The sequence below is a fragment of the Hippocampus zosterae genome, chromosome 10, assembly GCF_025434085.1.
Source record: "Hippocampus zosterae strain Florida chromosome 10, ASM2543408v3, whole genome shotgun sequence".
NCBI lineage: Eukaryota > Metazoa > Chordata > Actinopteri > Syngnathiformes > Syngnathidae > Hippocampus > Hippocampus zosterae.
Window position 1 is genome coordinate 11,518,266 of NC_067460.1, and position 22,593 is coordinate 11,540,858.

A 22,593-nucleotide genomic window follows, 5' to 3' on the forward strand; every position below is an offset into this window, starting at 1 on the left:
CGCCTCAGTCTTTGTTCTTATCTGGAAAAGGAGGCGTCTATTTGAGTTGAATTATTTTAATTGGGTGACACACCCGGTACCTATTTGGGGCACGGCTTCTATTCATGGCCGCAATTTGAGGAAATGTTTTTTTTTTTTCCCCCACATTGCTTTCTGTTTGTCATTCCTTGCAGAGGCATCTTAGATTTGCGGAAGCCAGCGAATGTGAACATCTCAAAGAGTCCCAGCATCCCACAAGAGGTGTCTTGTTCCACTCCGCACGACTCCATATCCATTATAGATAGCAAGTGCAGTCGTGTCCGCAGTGTGCGTATGTTTACAGCCGTCAAATGCACCACGAGGAGTCTCCAAGAACCCCAAAATAATACACAGGTCTTGATTTAGCTGCGCCGTGACCATATTTACCAAGGTAAATCAATAATACATGAGGTGATAAATGCATTTGTGTGCATGGGACAAAATGTTATGAATATCATATATGCAGGGTGCTGAAGGATGTTGATTGAAATGATCCACAAACACATATTTATTTCAAAAGACGTGGATATGCATACTCAGCCAGCCGTTTTGCTCATTGATTGCATATGAATTACATGACAGGAAAAGTATGCATGTGATTATAGCATTCATTTGACCTGAAATTGTTAGAAAAGAAAACCAAATGCATGCCTACTGACCAAAGACAGCCGGGAGAGGTTCCAGCATGTCCTTGACCCTCATCAGGAAAAGCGGAATAGAAAATGGATGGATGGATAATATTGACAGATATACCCAACCAGCCAATTAATTGGATGGGCCCTAGCTATGTGTGGTCACCCAACAAATTAAATTCTTATCCCAAGGCTTCAATGTATGTCATGTATGGGCTTTCTAGTCATGTCAATCAAATGTTCTGTTAAATTATGCACACATGTGACAAATATACTGTATATTTTATGATATGCAAAGTAACACATTTCCACATATTTGATTGAACTAAAAAGACATGGCAATAAGGCAAAATAAATACACCAATCCCAGGCGATTGTTCAGGCAATCTGCATGTGTTCCTCCTTGGATATGCCAAGAATGGCCTTCTCAAACCCGTCAACAAATTTCACGACATTTCCACGTTCGGGTTGAATGTTTCCATGACAGACCAGAAATGAAGTGTGTTTACTGTTTAACCCGCGTTCTAGTGTTGTTTATTGTGTGGTGGTAGTAGCCGCACCAGGATGAAAACATTTAGGGACCGCAAATAAAGAAAAATGGCTGACTGGCTGCTGTGATTCATCGTCGGTCACCAGCTCTTGTTTACACAAAACCTGTCACATTCATTTAGCAAATCATGTTTGTGCTTAGGGCTGCCTCAAATCTCTTGTTTTGTTTTTTGTCTTTTTCTGTCTTTATTGGGATAAAGGGGGCAGTAAAACCAAAAAAGATAAAAGCTGCAAGTTTACAAAATGTGTTGACGCAGTGTCTCTCAATGCCAGGGGCTTATCTTGCACAGGTAACCGCTTTTTATTTCCTTTTTTCATTCCAAGGTTGTCTACATTTGATTTATGAGCACAAATTCACGGCCATTGGCTCTCTTTGTACACATGCTCATTGAATGTGATCTCAGACATCATTTTCAGTGTATATATATATATATATATATATGTATATATATAATTTATTTTTCTATGAAGCCATTTTGGCTGAGTTTGATGAATATACCGTATTGTCGGTTGATTTTTCCCATCTTTTTTAAACACGTTTTGAATTGTCACCTACTCCAAAAATTAGCTGGTTTTGCTTAAAATCTGACGTTTCTTTTTTTCTTGGTGACAAAAAAAAATCTCCCATTGAAAACCAATAAAAAATGCCATTTACTACCTGAAACTAAACTAATTCACTCCATTACGTCAAGATTTTCATTTGTAATTTCTAGTTCTGTCAAGAGATAAAAAGGTGAGATTAATTATGATCTGTAATTAATTGATCTCATTAATCAATAGTTTCATCTAAAAATTGCGGAGAAAAGCCCTATTTTCGTTTGATAATGACAGTTGTTTCCCCACCCTCAACAACTCGAACACAGGAAGCCAACACATAAGAAGGGATATTAGAAAAAGGCAACCCACCTACAGAAACAATAAAGTTAGAGATTTAAATTTTGATTAACGAGATTAAAAAACATAAAATGCTTAATATGACTGTAATTAATTATTCACAATTTACGCGATAATTTGACACCTCTGGTAATTTCTCGATTTGTCCACCATATAGTGCTACCCCCCGCCCCCTCCCTCCGCCTCATTTAAAGCTTGCACCATTAACACGAGCCTTACAGGAATGATAATCTCTGTAATGGGTTAACAGAGAATTTCCATTATGCTAATGCAATTCAAAATCCTAAAGTAAAAGGAGAGGATTTACACAAGTTGTCACATTCATTTCACAAATTATGCTTTTGCTCTGTGCTTGCTAAAATGTTTTTTGGCAGGGTACAGCGCAGTAAAAAATGATAAAGCTGTTTTCTCTCCTCCAAAAGGTGTTGTCACAGTGTCTCATAGTCATTGATGTCGTATCTACCAGGGGCTTATGCCACACAAGCACCCTTTTTTGTGTGTGTTCTGCCTGCTTAGTTTATTGTGCAAATTTCCAGCCTTCCGTAATCCTCTTTAATGGCCTATGTGTAGCAAAATATGCTAATACTCGTCAGACTAAACGTTTGTCTGGATGCCAGAATTCAGCATAATGTCCCAACCCCACATTCTCTGGAAGCATTTTGTTGCCACAAGTAACTTGACTTTGTTGTTTTTGTAATGCGCCATAAAGTCAGGGTAAGGCGAATGAGTTAACTAACAACAGTATTGTACGGTTATGCTACAAGGTAATCATGCTCCTCATCTCTAAATGGAGACGGTGCTTGGTGGCAGGCTGCGGAATTTGGGCTTATGCAGCAGCCGGTGAGCTGTGGAATCAGTAGGTGTTCACGACGCTAATTTGCAGTCCCCCGTTAAAGCTCAATGGGGTAGTGGGAGGACATTGTAAAATCTTTGAGAGCAACAGACTTGTCTTTTACAAATACAAGAAAAAAAGCAAAGATCGTTTGGAAACAGCTAAGGTCTCGACAATGGATGTCTTTAGTTGTCTGACACGTCTGACTTTGAGCATTTCAGTACTTGCTGTCTGACAAGCACCTGAATGGCAACATTTACAATTACTGCTTCATCCATGATCATTTCCCACGATGTCCATTTCTGTACCTTTCTGTTTACTCTTCCTGTATGTCTTTTTCAACCTTCTAATGACTCTCTGAAGCATCTGAGTATCACTAAAACATATCCAAACTGAAGGGCTGCGTGCAGACCAGCAAAACTAAATGGCTGCAATCTGCATTAAAATCAGACGTAATTTGCTGACTAGCGTAGCGCAGTTGTTTGCGCATGAGCGGTGACATAAAGGTCAAAATTCAGTTGTCATCTGACTTGTTGCCCTGTATGTCACAGTCAAGTAACGGGATCGATAAGATAAGATGAGATAAGAAACCCTTTATTAGTCTCGCAATGGAGAAATTCCCAATTCACAGCAGCAAAGTTATGAAAGGAAGAAGTAGAACAACAAAATATAGGAGCTGCTGGAAAGGCAGCCACTCTCGCGGCGCCATTTTGAAGTCAAAATAACAAAAAAAACACAACACAACACATGGGACACAGAAAGTCGTGCAATCTTCACCAATTATAATAGGCTGGCATCGTAAATTCTGCCGTACTAAGCGCCGTTGTTTGAATGGCAGCGCCACTGCCGAGGCGTTTTCAACGCTTGTTATGTAAAAGCCCGGTAGCCACATTCAACCAGTCAAAGAGCCGCATAGGGCTCACGACCCGCGCGTTGGCCATCCCTGATTTATGGTATTGTTAGGCTGTCTTCCACCCGCTCACGTGTACTGCGCGCAGCTTATCATTCTACCGTTCTGCTGCCAGATAACCGCATTTCCGATTTCAATGAATTGCGCCATGTGGCACTGCCAAATCCTGTCGACAATGTATTTATACGTCTCAGAGACAACCTGTGGAGCGATTACGCTTGTAATTAGCAAAGCTATATTGCAAATCTACTCAAGAATGAGGTGAACGCAAAGTCTAATCCTCCTGTGTGATTCATTCATTTCCCTGTAATGAAATGAGGCAGTGTTTCATCAGCCGCACAGTCTGAAAGTCATCAATCTTCTGCCTATTTTCCCGATTAAAACCATCCTGCCCATTTTTTTTTCTGTTTGTGTTTCTTCCTTTTTTTTCTCTCTGCGCTTTAATCCATTTCACCCACTTTCCATCAGCAGACGGAGTTTGCATAGTCGCCATGGAGATGGATGGTTCTGTCTTAGTTTGTAAGCTTGTGCTTAACTTTAAGACAATAAGGAAGCAGAAGTCCTATTCGTGTTGTGGAGGTAGTTGAAGCTCTCACTGAGCTCCAATGTTAACGAGCCTTTTTTTGGGGGGTCATGAGAAAGTTGTAAATGAGGACCTTGTGAATACACTACAAAAAGGAAGCTACTTGCAAAGCCAAAAATGAATACAAAAGATAACCATAAACCTATACATGAAAATAGTAAATTGGGGGGACATTTTTTTTTACATTAACCCTTTCAAGCACCAACAATGATAATCTGATAAAATGATTGGCTGTCCACTATAGTAACCGCTGTCCCTTGTCACGTTCCGTATTCCGTATCCAGCAGGGGGCAGGTGTTCTCGCTTGCCGCCTGAACACCTGCCACCCATTTATAGGTGATTGCACCTGCTGTATTTAGGCGCTCCGGCAGTCGACTCACTGCGGGAGTATTCCACGCCGTGCCATTGCTATTGCCTATTCCTTCTCGGTTAAAGACATCCTCTCGTGTGTAATTATAGTATTTTGCCTAAACTTTCTCCTTGCCGTTTTTTCGCAAGCGTTTTCTATTGCCTCGTTATAATTATTTCCTGGTTCTCTTTTTGACCAGCGTTTTGTTATCCGTTTAGACGGGGAGGGGGGGGGGGTGTTGTAATAAATATTATTTTCGTGACAAAGATACTATTGGTGTCTGCTATTTCAATGATCCACTTATCCCCAGTTTATTGCGCACGAAGTGATTACTCTGTCGCTTTGAGCTCAACGTGACATCCCTGAACGGGTTAAAGTCGCAGTGCTCAGCGGAAGTCGGTTTATAGTTTACATTTGCTTACTTCAGTTGTATATTTTCCTGAGTTATCGCTTGCCATTCGCTTCTGATTAAAACCACATGCTTGGATGCTTGATATTTTCAGTGCTCTGACCTGCTCAGATTTTGACAAGACTTTGTTGATACATCGAATAGTTCAGGACAAACATCCAGACAGATCTTTGTTGAAGTAGCACAGCTAAGCATGGGAGGTCGATCAGTCTTGCAGACGGGTAACGAAGGGGGTACGCTGTGCAAAATATACCTGTTTAAATCCATTCAATTAAAGCATTTTCACAACACAAAATTTTATGTCATTCTGTGTTGGGCAGTGTACGGGATGGAACAACTCGAAGCTCCCGACCGGTCATAGGACCATCGCATTTTAGCTGTGACTGTGAAGTTGTTCGGATTACAGGTCCCCCATACGGTGAGCCCTTTTCCCGCCAGTCCGTCTGGACATGCATCCAAACATCTATGTTTGTTTCTTTACGTTTAGGGCAGAGATTAAGGAAGCAATGAAGGGAAACTTGATGAAATGTCTTGTTTTTCTAGCAACAGTTTTTAGCTTTAGCTTTCCATCACAGTGAATGAATTCCTCATGCAAAAAAAAAAACAAACTCCCAAACAAACCTGATCACAGTTTGTAGTGGCAAATTTTAAAAAAGTTGGGATTGTGTACTGTCCTGGCAGAATGGTGAAGTAGCGATTACACCATCTGTCAAAAAGGCAGGAGGGCATCTCATTTGGAAGACACTCTCCTTTGTGGACACTCTTCAGGTGCTCCGTTTTCCAACCGTATTCCCAAATCCACGCACGTTGGTCCATCCGTGCGAATGTGAGTGTGAGTGGTTTTTTTGTCCAAATGCTCCCCTGTGATTGACTGGCAACAGTCCAGGGTGGCACCTGAGAGTGCACCCCGTTGCTCGCAAAGACAGCGGTGATTCCGGTTCCCCGCAAGCCAGAGAAGGAGAAATATGAAAATGGATAGATGTTAATGCAATTTTCACGCTGCAAGGTAACATTACTTTATATTGGTGACTTTGAATTGAAAAACTAATAAGCAATACCCGCCCTCTGGAAAAAGCAGAAAAAGATTGAAAATAACATTTTATGTTGAATAACTTCTGACCAAAAAGTCAGTCAGTCTCAACTGGGTTGTCAAAAAAAAATAATTCTCCGTATTTGGAACACCGTTGAGCTTACCAGCAACGTTTCATAGCTAATTAAACTTTATAGCTCTCCTCTCTAGATGTAGAAACAACAAATGTGCTGTTTGTGGCGGTTAGGAGTAAAACTGCTTCTACAAAACATCCTTTTCTATCGGATAGAAAGGCTGAACTTGAAGATGGTACGTTTGATGCCGAGCCATTCCGCAACTCTGTCAGAGTCCTTGAGAAAAACACAGAAGTCTCATTTCCAAACGATATTTCATCGACATCAGTTAACTTGAGTCAAATGGACCATTTCCAAAACCAAGAAGAGTCCCGTTGCCTCCATTCAACTTTAGCAGATCACCACGACCTGGATGACTCAAATGCCGTCTTGACACCCCGTTCCTAAACGATCTTGCAGAATCCTGCAGTATCATCCCGACCAACGGATGACAATTTCCTTCACTTATCAAGTAGTTAACAGTTAAATACATCTATTACCGGAAAGATTGAATGAAATCCCATTGAAAGGTTTCCTCTTTCAAAGCCCAGAGGACCCTGAACACATTTTAAATCTCCCAGTACTATCAAGCTTACTTGCTCGTGAACCGTTCTGCAAGGACCTGGCCTGCCATTGATGACCCTGCCCCGCAGTCATACAGGATTCATGAGTATTGATCGGCCCGAGATGCACACAAAAACCATTAATCTTTTCTGCACCTCCGGCGCCAAAGGTCATGAGAATGAAGGCAGCGTGATTTCACTGGAACCATCTCGTCTCATTTAAAGTACAGAACTTAGGTCTGCCGGTGTCCGCTATGATTGCGCATTCGAGTGTGATCCTATTTTAAATGCGATAAAAGCGTTCTCCAAAACTATCAAGATCCCATTTAACTACACCAAGATTTACTTTGAGTGATATATCTTCGATATTGGCCACCATTTCTGTGTTTGCTCTGCAAGGTGCTCTACAATCAGGCTTTGGTCGTTTCGACAGAGCTCCAATCCACGAATATCTTGCCATGCGTTTTTTGCGTGCGATTCAGTATGCAAACCAAGTCATGAATGATCGTGTTAACAAGGAGCGTAAATCGGTGAGGAATGGGCCCGTTTCCATTTTCTTTTGTGGCAACTGCTAGGATAGAGTCTGGCTTCCCTGTAGACGAGGACTCCTCTGCTGTTTCCTGAGCAAGCGGTTTCTGTTGTTGCGCTGTCGAGTCATCTCGCCTGTGAAATGACCTTGCGTGAGCATTTTACCTCTCATCTGTGACTCTGTCGCTGTCCAGCGAGTGAGAGGAGGGGGAGGATGTTCTCGCTGGCCAGTAAAACCCACATTTAAATAATCAATTCTGCTGATTTGCAAATTCAAGCTGCTTAGAAATAAAACCAAACGACACCTAAAGTTAGCAGGAACAGTTTCCTGCCCCTACTCCACTGTGGCTTAACATTTTCTTCGTCTGCTCGGGGTTGAGGCTGAAAGATTGCTGCTACAAGTGTCAATATCTGGGGAATGAAGCGCAAAGAAAGGTGACTTCCTCCAATACGCATGCTTTCAGTCAAATCCATAAATGATTGACTCTCCAAAACTCTTTTTGGTCCCTCTGGATTTAAAGGACATCTGGGTAACCTTTTGGAGTCTGCTTCAGTGACAGCCCACAGACAGAGGTAAAGAAGAATAACTGAGGAATGAACGACTGGGCAGCTGGACAAACAGATGGATGAATAAGAATTCATTTTGAAAGCTAAGAATCACTTTCAATATGTATGCCACTTATGTTCCAACATTCGGAGACCAGAAGGTTGAAGAAATACAATCATCGAGTATAGGATTGATTTTCTTTTTTTTTTTTCCATTTCGGAGCAAGACCAGGACATGGATAGCTATCTCACTGGCTCATCTGCTGCCCTTCTTGGTTATGTTGGTGCTCCACTCCAAATTTCATGACCATCCATCAGCTCATCCGGATTGCGTTTCTTCAGCTGGTCTGAGGCTTGCCCTGGGGCATCCCCCCCCCCCCCCCCCGCCCCCCTCCATGGGTGCACATGCCCGCAACACCGCACCAGTGAGGCATCTTGAAATCATCTGAAACCGACAGCACCTCTACTGGCCCCTCTTGATGTCGAGGAATCTCTGCCAAATCACCAAGCTTCTCAACCTTTTCCTTAAGAGTGTGAACAGACAGCTGAGGCTTATTTCAAATGCTCGATCTTGTTCATATCATCACTACCCAAAGTTTATGATGATGGGATTGAAGATAAACTGATGAATATCTTCACCATGGCCGTGCCGATCCGTTAGACCAGGGGTGTCCAAACTTTTTGCCAAGGGGGCCAGATTTTATGTGGTAAAATGTCGGGGGGCCGACCTTGGCTGACATTCTTTACATTGAACAACAATATTGTTCAACAAATTTTAGTAAGCAAGTCTGTTTCACATTTCCATTTTTATTTTAATTTCAAATTCTTAAGAATTTCTTTTGGTTCATTTGAAACAGGTATATCACATGCAACTGCTTATTCACTTGACTTTTTCTTAAACAGAAGTCTCCTGAGTGCAAATTGATTGATTTGAAACATAAAATGTATCACCATGACTTTTCAATAGTCACAAAACCTTTGACTCGAACAACAGGGAAATGAACAAGCAATACACATATCCACAACTGCAAGGATCATTTGAAATATGACATATCAGTCAATATAAACACGGAGTGATGTCTTGTTAACTCGTGAGTGATGCACTCTAGTGTCTAAATGCTATTACTCATTTAGTGAATGCTATTACTCATTTAGCCACTAGAGGGAAGCAATACTCCATGAAACATCACTCACCAGTCTACGAGACCTCAGTCAATGCAACACGTGTTCCATTGCGCCCAACCTGCGGGCCAGACGGCACTGATTTTATGACAGGGGCCGAGGGCCGGATGAAATTCGACCGCGGGCCGGATTTGGCCTGCGGGCCGGACTTTGGACATGCTGCGTTAGACCTTAGCAACCCTGACGCTGGGGTTCATCCCGCCACCGTCACAAGCCACAGAAATTTTCCAAGTAAGAATCATTGGAGGTGCCCGTTCTCATTGACCAGCTAATAGGCCAGGTTTAACAGTGGTCAGTGTTCGAAAAAATCGATTGTCAAAGGTAAACCAAACCTTTAAAGATTAGGATCAATGGAAGGTCGAACAATCATTGAGAGGCAACAACTCAACTCAACTCAAACTATTACAAACTACTAATGAGTAGGGTGAATTCAGTACTTAGTACCATTGGCTTGTATGTTGTGTTCTGCCTGTGCATCTCTGTGCATCTTAGCGGAAAGACAATCCAAAACAATGTCTCCACTCAAATGATTTTGTGAAATTCTCCTGAAAAAAAAGGGGGGTTGGACAAGAAATCAATCTAATTGTGCATCCGGAGAGCTGTACCACCCTTATTGTCCAAGTGCTTCAACACATTGAGTTTCTGCCGCATGACTAATTGGCTGAGTAGACATTTTCTTGACGAAAACAGGTCCTATCATATGGAGGGCAGCTGATTAGGTTACTGTGATCTTTTTCATCAAAAATATCCAATCCGTGTCTTTAATGTGAGCGGCACTTGTGCACATAATAAGTGCAATACTTGCATCAGGCAGTTTTAACACTTCTCCAACAGGAACAGTTCTCCAACAGTGCTAGCAAATGACTCAGCCTTGTGTCAAAAGTTGTGTGGCGCGGAGCCTATTTTTATAGCTTTTTCGCATTACATCCTTGCCTGTAGGTAAAATAAGCGCAAGTGAAGGGGGGGAATTAGAGGAGAGAAAGGACGTAGCCTATCACACTTTCCACGGCGGATGCTAGCCATGTTGGAGATTAAGTGACCGGCTTGTCCGGAGCTGTCAAACTTATCACACCGAGCCGGGTGACAATTTCAGACTTGGAAATGGAGATAGAAAGGAATTTCTTGCTCATCCATTGTGGATGAATGAAGATCCCATGCTAAGAAAATAAAATAAATTAAAATGTGTGATTGTGCAAGCTCTTTGCAGTTTTCCGTGGCCCAGGTGGCTTTGGGAGGAATCTGCAACCAACCAAACATGGACTGTATAGAAGTAGAGGTACCATGTCACACTGTGAAATGAGTGTGACATTTAGGGTGCCGACACGTTCACCTCCTGCCCCGCGCCTCCCAATAGATTTCCTGACATGATCGTGACGGGTTCAGACCTGAGGTGAAGTGACGAGGATGGCGGTGACTTAATAAAATAAAGAAATCAAACGAGAAAGCAAGTCCGTGTGTCGGAATTTCTTCACTTGGCTGGATGAAGAGTGGAAGGTAACATACCCCAGCATTCTTCTTTCGGAATATGAATTGATATACAGTAAAGCGAGCTGGAGGAATTCTGTATTTGCATGATGGCTCTGTCTGAGGCAAATCTTTTTAAGATTGTGTGCTGAGCGGTGACATGGTGTCGTGCGAGATAGTTTGGTGACCTTGGCAGGTTCCTCCTCATTCCTGGTTTTTAGCTGGGGAGAAGTAAATTACACACCACGTGTTCTTCTAGCTTCTTCTGGCCTTTGGTAGCACTGTTCTTTTGTTTTGCTCGGATCCTCTCCAAAGCCTTTTCAAAATACGATGCATTTTTCATCACATCCTTTCTTCCCGCCCCCTCCGTTTTCGCTTTGTTCTCCTTTAGCTACGACGATGCAGTGAAATATTAATGACAGGACGCGCACATTCATAGTCTTAGTCTCCCCAAAGCATTTTTTTTCTTTTCTGTCATCTCTCCCACTGGTTTCGCTTCCTTCCCGTTGTTTCGTAATCAGATCAACATTCATATTGCAGCCAAAGCTGCCAAGTGGAAGAAGGAGCAAGCTCAGTCAATGAGATTATGAATGTTTGACTGCTTCCCTTGTGTCTTTAGGAATGTTGCTCGTCTCGCCCACAAATACTGTCTAGGACTAGTTCATAAATGCGAAAGCGATCACACTTGGAGAGAGCTTTTTTTTTTTTTCATCAAATGATGCAGTCAATTCAGGTTTATTTTCAAGCGCAACAGAGGTTGACCTCAGTGATGTACAGATTGAAATAAAAATAAAATACAAATTTAATATAATCCATCTGTCGACTATATCCTATCTGACTATTGAAGAGATTTAACCCTGGAGAACTCAAGAAGCGTTTTCTTCTTTGGAAAATTATGAATTTTACATTAAATGCCTGCTATATGTTCACTGAACAATGTTTTTTCAAATATTTAATGCTTTAATCCTAATTTAGGAGTAGGGTCAAATTTGACCCTTTGGGATTTATGGGTAGCATTTGAGTAGCAGAATTCAAATTTGACAGAATTCAAATTTCACGGGGTCAAATTTGACCCCGTGGGTTCTCCAATATTCCCCTGCCGGAAATCACCAAACACCTGTCATTGTTTGCCATTTCTTGTCACCATGTCAAAATCGGCGTCCCCGGTCGAAATTTGGTCGCACTCATGTGAATTTCCAAGCAGATATTTGTTTAGGTAAGAGCCTTGGAAATGACCAAAATGCCTGAAAAACGGCATCTTCGAACCAAAATGTCCAACTACCAATGCATTTCACGCAATTGGTTCTTGATTGATTGAAGTATGTTTTGTAATGATAAACATTGAACCCACTGGTGGCAGGTACAAATATTTCCCAAGTTGCTGTTGGCTGCGACTAAGTCGTATTTTGCATTCAGGACCGCCAAAATACATACATTTTGCAAGGATATACATTTGCGCAATGTTTGGTGTGTTTCTCAGTCTGCTTTTCATGGCAAATCTTGAAACTTTCCCGCCACACTCACATCTTGTGATGAAAAGAAAAAAAAAAAACTAAAACAACCCCCCCCCCAAAAAAAACTCATAAGCGTCACAACTTTGCAGCACTCATCCTGTATCATATTTCTGGTCCAAAATTTGGTGGGAATCGTTTAAATTCCTTCGGGGGAGTTTGCTCAATCCAACCATTGGAAATGTGCTGAATCCCAGATAAATAAGGGCACCTTCAAAAGAAAATGCCGGACGACCTGTGTGTTTTACAGAATGGGTTCATCATTGATTTTTCTGCCTCCTGTCATGAAGAAAATGTGCACCAGATTTTCTGTGAATCAGTCACACGGGTGGCTGCTGCTCCCCAGGTGTTTTCCCCTCAAATTCGACCTCTAATGCACATGGGCTGTGTTCAAAATCCTTCCCGATCTAAAGATATATCACATGTATTGTGAGTTTACCATTTTGTAGTGAGAGTAAATCTCCTATTTGGTGCCATAAATGTGTCCCCCATTGAAGAGTAATTGTGAGTGTCACACAGCAACCGGTCAAGCGTGTCATCCGGGATAGGCTCCAGGTCACCTTCGACGCAAAACGGGATTAGCCGGATAGAAGATGAAGGGTCTTCTTTCTGCCCTTATTGAGTAGGGTGTACACGAGATGACCAGCACAGCGTATATAAAGATTTGCTCTCATAAATATCAAACAGGTTTTACATTTATAATAGTCGTCTGACTGTTTCTCACTCCGGACACCAAAAGATAAAGGATAATATTTCAAAGACGTCGGAGCAGTTCAGTATCTTCCTCAAGGAGACTTTGACAAGGTCGCAGGGACCGGGGATTGAATCCCCAACTTCTGGGTTGGGAGATGACCACTCTACCACTGAATCATGTCATGCTCGATTATTGCCCAGTTTTGAATGATTTTTAAAATGTGAGTGATCTTACTGCTACAATATTAGAGGATGTGGTGTTTGCAAGATCATTAACACGGCACACCGCACACAGAACGATATCTCCACTGACGATCTTGAGCGTGAAAGTTCGCTCGCTTCCTAATTTCATGGTACAATCTCAAGTGTCCATTGCTGGACTGAACAATGTCCTGACCACATGAGGATTTGTCATCGTCAACACTGAACAGGTTCAACGTTTACGATAATCAGCCCCTGACTCTTTTTTCAAATTGATGCAGAAGGAAAAATCTCAAGGGCGATCGCTTCCATCGGAAGTGCTGAAATAAATACTCTAGTTCAACCTGATTATTGTTATGCATTTACCTTACTCAACTCAAAGCATTTTTCATCTCCTCAGGTGGCTCTTTCCTGTTCCAAACAGCCACCGACCGCGACGACAAGTGCCTTCTGGTGGTGAGTGGACATCACATCCAGCTGATCGGGATACTGATGTGATTCTCGCAATGGACACCAGCGCTTGACTTGTGGTGAGTAAATTTTCGACGACTCATACCAGCTGCCCTTTCGTGGAAAGTGTTGCGTTAGCAGTTGGCGCATCAGCACTTTCAACCTGCAGCATATGCACATCCGAGATGGCCATTTATTACATGGAAGACCATGAAAGAGCAGGTGGAGAGTAGAATTAGGTCAGAATTACGTTTTAGTTTTTTATTTAAAGCCTGCTTGGTCATCCAAGCCTTAATAGGCATTTTCAGTTGAGACCTGGTTATAACTAGAAGGCAGAACAATTCATTTCCACTCTCCTGGGAATCTTTCTGCTAGATATCGGACAATTTCTCTGGGAATTTTTGTTGAATTTACGAAAAACTGGAAACACATAATTGTCCAGAATGTCTTGGTAAGATGAACAAAATAAGGTTTAGGAGTACAGATTACACACAATCGCGTTCGAAAGGAATGCGTGCATGTACGCATGGTTGGATTGAATGCAAAGGTATTAAGTTTAGCATTTTACAGAAAAATACAAAACATTTCTTAATCTGGATTTTACAGGCAGCACAGTGGGGCATTTGTTTTGCACAGCTGCCTCACAGTCAAGATTCAAGGTTCAAATCCTTCCTGCATGCATGTTTGGTTAAATGACGACTCTAAATTGTTCATAGAGTCACATGATGGCACGGTTCCCGCTTGGTCTAGGCAGTGAGCGTTCAATTCCAAGTCAGCGAGAGTGTGAAAAGTCGCCCTCTGATTGAGTGGCAACCATTCCACGGTGTAGTTCCACTTCTGCCACAACGTCAGCCGCGATCGGCTCCACTTTCCTGAGAAGGATTAGCTGGATAGGGAATTGATGAATGAATGAAAACATTGGGGAGTTTCTCATGCAAGTTCATTTTCCTCCCCAACCTGGGTTAAAAGTGAATTACTCCAGCATGAGAGCACAATGGCCTTCTCGATAGAGTTAATTAATTGTGACTTTGCAGGTACTGTTGTAGTTTTTCTAAGGCTTGTGTGGCGATAAGAAGGTTTCGGACCTGTCGTTTTTCTAAAATCGTGCTTTAATCTTACACACCACCGTTGGGGTATTTTTCATCTCGACAGATTAATTAGTACTCTACCTTGCAATCCACTCAAGTACTAAAAAGGTTGGCCCGATTTCTGAAGTGAAGGCCTTAATTATCCTTTGGGGGGGGGGGGGGGGGGGGGTTGTCCTTCATTATACCATTCAAAAGGCTAAAAAATGCTGCAGATGGAATACACATCAGTTACACTGCACTCATGATAAAAATGTAACTTTCTTTGAGGGGTTAGAAAAGGAGGCATTTATTTGGGAATTATTCTGAAAGGGCATTAAAAATGCCTTCCAATTTGTGGAAATTGGGTAATATTGGTTGAAAATAATATGTCAATTTAAATATCAGGAATTAAGTAAATGGAGAAGAGAAGTGTTAAATTCAGGTTCAGATAGTAAAAACTCAGCCACGGATTGGCTGTAGCCACAGGTGTCATCACACATGCTTCTATTTACCTGACTGCGATTACATGCCACAGGCACACCTGAAAATTTGGTGACAAAAAGTAGACTAGACTTCAGACCAAGTAAAACCAGGTCACATATGTATGCACAATGGATGGTGCACAGCAGTGGAAGGGCCAACTTCACAGCAGCCAATTTAGTATAATCCGCAAGTGGAGAGCTTCTTGCGGTTATTAATCAACACCCTTTCTGTAAGCCCATCTCCTGCACACATTCCGGCTACTCCTTTACGCTTCTGCTATGTGGACTGTGCGCCTCTTGTGCGCTGAAAGGGAATTAGTGGAGCCGTTTCAACTTGCCAGGAATCAAGTTGTCTGTGTTCACTCCCACAATGGCGCAAACGGCCCTTTGTAGTTGCGACTGTCTATGATAATGCCAAAATATTGAAAAGTCCAACCCATGCGCACAGTTTGGACTGCACTTGTAAGAACTATTTTAATGAAAAACATTGAATGAGAGGTGTGAGATTTTAACAAGTCTTACATTTAACTTCCTTGAACCTACAGATGACCTACTACTTGCTACTAATATGAAATATGTGATCCATGTGGGTTAAGGATGGTTGCTGGTGGACTCTCTGAAGTCGAGATGGTCCATAAAGCGCAGCCATACCTAACGCTCAGGCCTTACATCTTTTAGCATGCGAGTGTTCATTAAACGCTGGCGCACGAGAGGATGGAGTTAATGATCTGTGCTGTGTCTTCAGAGAGCAGTCAGGCGTGAATAATTGTGCCCATCTGAAGTGCAGTGGGCACCTGTAATCCCCCTAACATCTGTCTTCTGGTGGGTTTTTTTAAATTTGTTTTTTCCCCCTCATCATGTGATTGACACACAACTACTACATCCATGAGAAGATCACTTTTGTTGAGAGTAAAAATAGCAATCTCCCTGTGGGAGATGGCTTGTCGGCCTACCTCTCACCCGCTGCGACCATAACCTCTGTGCTGTCTGCAGCCAAGAGGAAATTACTCAGTGGTAGGAACAAAGAACTCTGATGGCCCCCACTTGCACTGTATTGGTTCAAAAGAAATGGCTTGACCAGGTTAATTAGCCCGCTAGTGAGTTGGACATTATGGCTGTTCCTCTTCATGTTTTTTTTCCCCAGCAAGTGGCTTCACTCGTCCTGCATAACCAAAAAGAAAAGGATTCTGGTTTTGTTTTGTTTTTCTCAATTTTTGCCATTCATACAAGAGAATATGTCATGGCTTCCTGCCAGTAGATCAGCGATGTGTTCGGCCCCTGATTTTACATCGAGTCCATCAATGTATGAGTAAATAAATGAGGTCATCATTTTTTGTTTTTTGGGGGGTTTTACACTTTTCGGTGTTGTTTTTGTTTGGTGCTGTAAGATTTTTCTCATGTAAAATTGATTGCTCAATAATGATTTGAGCGACTGCCAATGGTGCTCCGCCATGGAGCACAACCACTTGGCCGTTTCCATCGAACCTCGAATGTCTGGATGACTCCCAACAGTCGGCGAGCGGACTACTCTTCAAAGGCAGTTTAATAGGTGAAAATGAATTTTGCTTACCGGTAATTTACCTTTGAGTCAGACACCCTTAAACAGTTGCAGTAGCGACAAACCAAACCTCTGTTATATATGTGTATATACACATATGTATGTATAGAAAATTTTGTACTTTACACTTATTACCTAGCTTTGATAATCATGACCTCAATTCGCCCAATTCAAACTCCAACTGATTATTATTATCGAGCTGCTTCTAAGTTCAAAAACGCAATATTAGCCAGAAATTCGTGTTTCGACTCATATAGAACATAGATTACAAACAACATTTTTCCATTTGCCGTTGCTTTAACTCCTGAAAAGGCATTTATCACTCTGGTGTGTTTTTGTGTTGTGATAGCAAGTCCATGCCCTTGGTTTTTATTTATTTATTTCAAGATTCTTTGAAGCGTACCGATAATTGAATCCAGCTTGTCATGTCTAAAGAGGCACGAGGCGCAACAACCCAACTCCCCGCTCTAGTTCACGGCTGCGCGCACAAAAACATTGTAGCCCGCAACAAGGAAAGGTACGAGCGAAAACCGGTTTTCTACCAAACTGATCAAACCCGAATACGCCACTCGACTCCTCTCGGCTTCTTTACAGGAGGAAGTGACGCTTCCTTGTGTCACCTTCACTGTGAGCAGACTTATTTGTTGTGATTTACGCAAATCTGTTTTTTTGTTTAGCCCCTAATCATGGGCTAATAAAATAGTTTCAGATTTTGTACAAATCGCTTTTCGAACAGCCTTCTGGAACGGATTATGGTTAAAGACAGAGGTATGACAGCATCTGCAATTGGCACTGCAACCCGTCTGATACTAAAAGTAAAATATCGTCGTTTGGGAGTTCGAACGTTGTCGCACAATGGGTCGCGTGAACAGCCTTGAAGCAAGGGAGATGAGTAGTTTTCCACGTGTTTCGGTCACATATGCCAGGAAGTGCACACCAGTGTTTTGTATATGTTTCTATTTGTTAGTCATTTGTTAGTCCCATTTGACATATCTCAGTCTTCTATTTTATTAATACTGTACATTTTCTATGTTCAGTCGGGAATAAAGCCTTCCTAAAAATTATTTTGTGTTGAGTCAAGTCTGTCAGAGACCCATGCAAGCAGTCCAGCTCAAAACACAGGGGAAGTGCGCCCTCTCATGGCCGGTTGTTTTCACTGTGACACATGATAGCGTCTCGCTGCTACCTTTTCTATTCGAGCGCTCCCTGGCAGCCGTTGGAAAAATCTTGAAAGAGGCCGCATCATTAAATAAGCCGCAGGGTTGAAAAAAGTAGCGCCTCCTAGTCCGGAAATGACGGTAATTTTTGTTGCCAGCTGCCCGTGTGCTTACGCTCCAGGTTAATAGCACTCCTTGCCATGCTCAGAAAATGTAGCATCTCTGGAGCTGTTTGGGAAATGACCTTTTCATTTCACTTTTTGTGTCGTCGTCTTGCATTTCATGTATACGGTATACGTTTGAAATGGTAAATTTCAGTAGAAGCCCCGAAGCTGAATCAAGCTTTAGTTTAAGGTGTAAAATTTGGCTTTTAGGGCTTTTGGGTGTTAATTTGGTGTTATTGTTTACGACTAGATGTAGGGTTATGTATGGTTAGGGTTTCAAATGAGTCAATTTGTGACAGTGAAGAATGTTAACATCTTTTCAAATTAGAGACACCTAGATGTGGAGCAGCGCTTCTCTCTTGGGCGGTTGCACAGTAGTGTAAATGTTGGGGGGGAAAAAATCAAAGGCATCAGCACACAAGCATAAGTCAACAGAAATGTTCTCGTACGTGCAGGCAGCTCCAAGGCGGTCGAGCTTGCGCACTCAAATCTCTTCTCATTGGAGAACTGAGTCACTTCAACACATCTTGACACTCTATTGATTCTTTTGTACATCAAACTGTTTTTGGGGGCGGCGGACGGTGTTAAGGCAGCAAGCGAGCCTTGTTTCAACGCCCCCCTTGGGCAATCTGGGGGGTTTTTTTCGACATCAAATGGTTCCGTCATTGCACACACAAACACATACGAGCTCACTTCATGCCCACACTCGTTCATTATCGCTGACTTTAAGAATCCATTTACATTATTATCCAAAAATAGCATTATCAGGTCTACCCCCCCCCCCCCCTCCCCGGCCTCCCCTTCTTGACTGAATACAAACAAGCCTCAAAGAGCAGAGAAAAAGAAATCCGTGAGAGTCTCCCATGTGGGTGTCTCGCCTGGCGTTCAGTCAATAACAAGTACAGTTGCTTTCACTTAAGGGGCAATTGTAGAAGAGCTGCTCTTCAAAACAATATGAGCTTCCTGGAAGACGTCAAAAGAAAAGAAGACTGACGGATTCTCTGCATGTGTTCTCAATGTTTTTGCATTCATCCCAATGCTGTTTGGTGGCCTTCTTCAGCACGAAACTCATCAGAGCAATTTCCTATGTCCAGCGAGATCAGAAAATGGCCTCCCAAACTACCCCCACTTGATTGATTCATTTGGTATTTGGGGTTCGAGGTTTTCATATTTGGGTTTCAAGATTAGGTTTCAAAGTTGGACCTTAATCCTGGATGGGATCTTTGGGTTTCAAGAAAGCTTTACGGTTTCAAAATAGGGCTTCAAGCATGGTCAAATGTTCATCAATCAAATGATCTTAAGGTTTCAAATAAATGTTAGGGTATCAAATTAGGGCGTCAACACAAAAATCAGTGTTTTAAATTTGAGTTAAGGTTTCAAATTTGATTTTCCAGACAGAGTTAGGGTTTGTAAGCAGGGACTCAAATTTGGATAAGGGTTACAAACTACAATTTCGAGCCTGACTTTGGGTTTTAATGTTGTGTTTTGAGCCAGGTTTAGGGTTTTCAATCAGGGTTGCAAGCCTGGGTAAGGGTTTCAAATTCGGGTTTTAGGCCTCAATTAGGATTCAAAGAACTTGTTTTGGTTTCCTACTTGTTTTAATTTTGGGTTTTCGTTTCAGATGTGCGTTTGAAGCCTGGATTAGGATTAAATATCAGATTTCAGTTTTGTTTGATGATTTCAAATCAGGATTTAAAGGTAAAGCTTTAAAACTGGTTTAGGGTTTCAGATTAGGGTCTGAAGCCAGTGGTAGCATTTGACTGACTGAAGCATTCTGAAACCATCTTCCTCATTCAGTTTTTTCTCTGGAGTCGGATAGATTTGCTTGGCATGCTGAATTAAAATCCAATCGCCGATGGAGTGTGGCTTGTATTTCAAAGTCTCACTCTCAATTTCTCCTCCAAGGAATAAACTTCTCCGACCTGCGCCGAGCTAACACCTCGCATTGGCTCTCATCCCAAATTGTCACTATCCTTTATCTTGCTGCTCCGTTGCACATCTGAAAAAGACTTGGCAACGGTATTCCCGTCCACTCGGGCCTCGGATGACACTAGCGCCCAATCTGTTGCTGTAATTCACTTTGGCTCACCGGGACACGGCAAGGAGGGGGCGTGAAGCGGAGATGGAGTAATGCACTCCTGGCAGCGCCATGAGCTGCCGTGTATGAAGCATTAACGGACAACGTTACTCTTAAAGCGGCGTAATGGCGCCGGGCCGGACGTGGCGCAGCGTGCTAGCGCGACGGCAGAAAATAGAAAAATAGCCGCCGCCACACGCCCCGGCCCCTCCCGCTCCCTTTCATCTCATTTAATTTGAATGTTTTATGACTGGATTTGATCAGCGGGAATACCTAAAACTAATCAAGCTTATCTAGTATTCATAGACTTAGTTATGGTGTCCACTAATTGGCCGGGGAGGCCTTCATTTCCTTGTTTTGTAATGAGCGGACGGATCGCACACCTGTGCAACCCGGAATAAATAAAAGCATAGCATCAAATTGCCGGGCCGGGCTGGCTTCTCAATTTACAATTTGTCACTTAAGGAGGGAGGCTTTTATTCCAATGGAAAACTGCTTCAATTGGTTATTTTACTGCGGCCGTTTGTGTGGAAGAAGCGTCCAGATTGGCCGCTAATTGAGAACCCTATTTGAACAAATTGGAGATAAAAAATTCGGACAGCACGTTGCGCGAGTTGGGGGGCACGTCTACCTTACAGTTATGCAGCTCTGGGTTCGAATCTCGGCTCAAAATCTCCTGTGTGGAGTTTAGTCAAACTGGAAATTGTTCATAGGTGTGAATGTGAGTGTCAATGCTTGTTTGTTAGTTGTTTTTTTTTTTTGCCCTGCAATTGATTCGTGACCAGTCTAGGGTGTATTCCACTTCTTGCTCAAAGTCAGCCAGCACTGGCTTCACCACACCTTTGACCCCAACGAGGATAAGTAGTGTTGCGGATGGATGGATGGAAACAAATTTCGCTGCTCCTTTGAGGGTGCCCCCTTTGGCCACTGGGAGAACGTATAATGCATCCTGTGAACACGACAGGAGAAGAATTGTACTTTTGCTACATTTGAATAAGGTGTGTTGGAGGAGGTTCGCAAGGCTTGAGCACCCCTGGTTTATGTGGCAGGGTAATTCATTTGTAGTTATATGATGTCACTAATTTGTAAATGTTAAAAAAGTGACACATTTTTGTATTTCAAAAAACAGAGCCATCAAAACATGTTGTCTTCAGAAGGAGCAACAAAATGGCACCCCAAGGGAATTGGATATGACATGCCAATGTTTTGTTGAGAATTTGTTCTAATTGCGTGGCATTTTTGGACCCCATTTTAGATTTAATTGGCAATTCATCAGAAGCACTAATTAACTCGAGACAGACATGCAAAAGAAATCTCTGATAATGTCGGTTCCTTCAAATGGCTTGTGATCCAATTCTTTTGTAGGCTCGCCAGCAGCGCAATGATAACTTCTCAATGAACTCGCTCTGCTTCATCCTCAACCAAATAAATGGGCTGATGTGTGCAAACGCAACATTCGCCATGGTGACTCTGAACCCTTACTCTGGTGTTTTATTGTATAAAGTAGCTGTCCCCAACCTTTTTTGCCCCACGGACCAATTTAGTGTCAGACCATATTTTCAGGGACCTTTAAGGTGTGGCGGATAAATACAACAAAATAATATGATATGACCTGCATGAAAACGGTGGCATTTTCAAAATATCATAATAAACACGAATCATGACACGAGGAACGTCCTCCCTGGCCGCAGCACTCTTGTCGCAATGGTAACATTTGAATGTGTTTCAAAATAAGATACACAGCAAATACAAAGTGCATGAAAAATTACGATTCACCATCGTCACATGTTTTGCAGAGTGGGCTTGGTGTGTGGGAATCTCCCATTGAGATAAATCCGTATTTTAAGTAGGACTCCTGATACTGTCTATTGAATGTAGCCTTCTTTTTCTTGAAACTGCTTTTCTGTCTCCTGCCTGGTCCTTTTCCCCTTCCCATAGAAACTTTCCAAAGTCGTTTGTTTTGTTTTTTTTTTACTAATTTTGCTAGCTCCCGGGTTTCATTTTAACGGTAACCTATCACGTGACCGAAAAGCACGCCTTGACCTGCGTCAAATGAAGAAAAATGAACGGAGTCTCTGTTACATCCGTATGGAACAAAGAATCTGGTAATTTTTCTAAATAAAACATCATTCAGAAGTAATGCAAGTTATTTATTCTTTCTGGGTGGCCCGGTACTAAATGACCCACGGACCGGTATTGGTCTGCAGCCTTGGGTTTGGGCACCCTTGGTATGGAGGTCCAGCCCTATTAGCTTCTGTGCTAACTTTATGGGTGGGGGTTATCACATGCAGTACATACATAAGAAGTTTTGTTAGCACTTAGCATATCTTTAGCATTTCACTCGATCTACTGAGCAAATATATTTTAAACTCTGCCCGTCTGGGTTGGCCATACTCGGTTGTAGTTTGACCTTGCAACTGTAGTGAGAGATCAAATGGACAAATGAATGCATTGCTTCATTCTACTTTATGAAAGATAAAATCCACATAGTCAATTGAGGAAAAAAACGACGACAAAAGCAAATGTTTTGTTTTTATATCTATATGGCATGTTAACTACATAACACGGGATCCCTTGAGTATGTCGAAAAAACAAAACAACAACAAAAAACACTTTTCTTATAGCTACTTT

At 42.2% G+C, this 22,593-nt stretch overlaps 1 protein-coding gene across 3 annotated transcripts in view; it reads left to right on the forward strand.

Moving 5' to 3' along the window:
* Window positions 1-22,593, forward strand: part of lrfn1 (leucine rich repeat and fibronectin type III domain containing 1) — a 145,499-nt gene that overhangs the window by 103,476 nt on the left and 19,430 nt on the right. For 2 of the 3 annotated variants that reach the window (XM_052077485.1, XM_052077484.1), the window contains exon 3: window positions 13,408-13,537. The gene's annotated coding sequence lies outside the window, so the exon portion shown is untranslated. Of the gene's footprint in view, window positions 1-152; window positions 241-13,407; window positions 13,538-22,593 lie in introns of those variants that run through there. The other variant, XM_052077486.1, reaches the window with a different exon arrangement.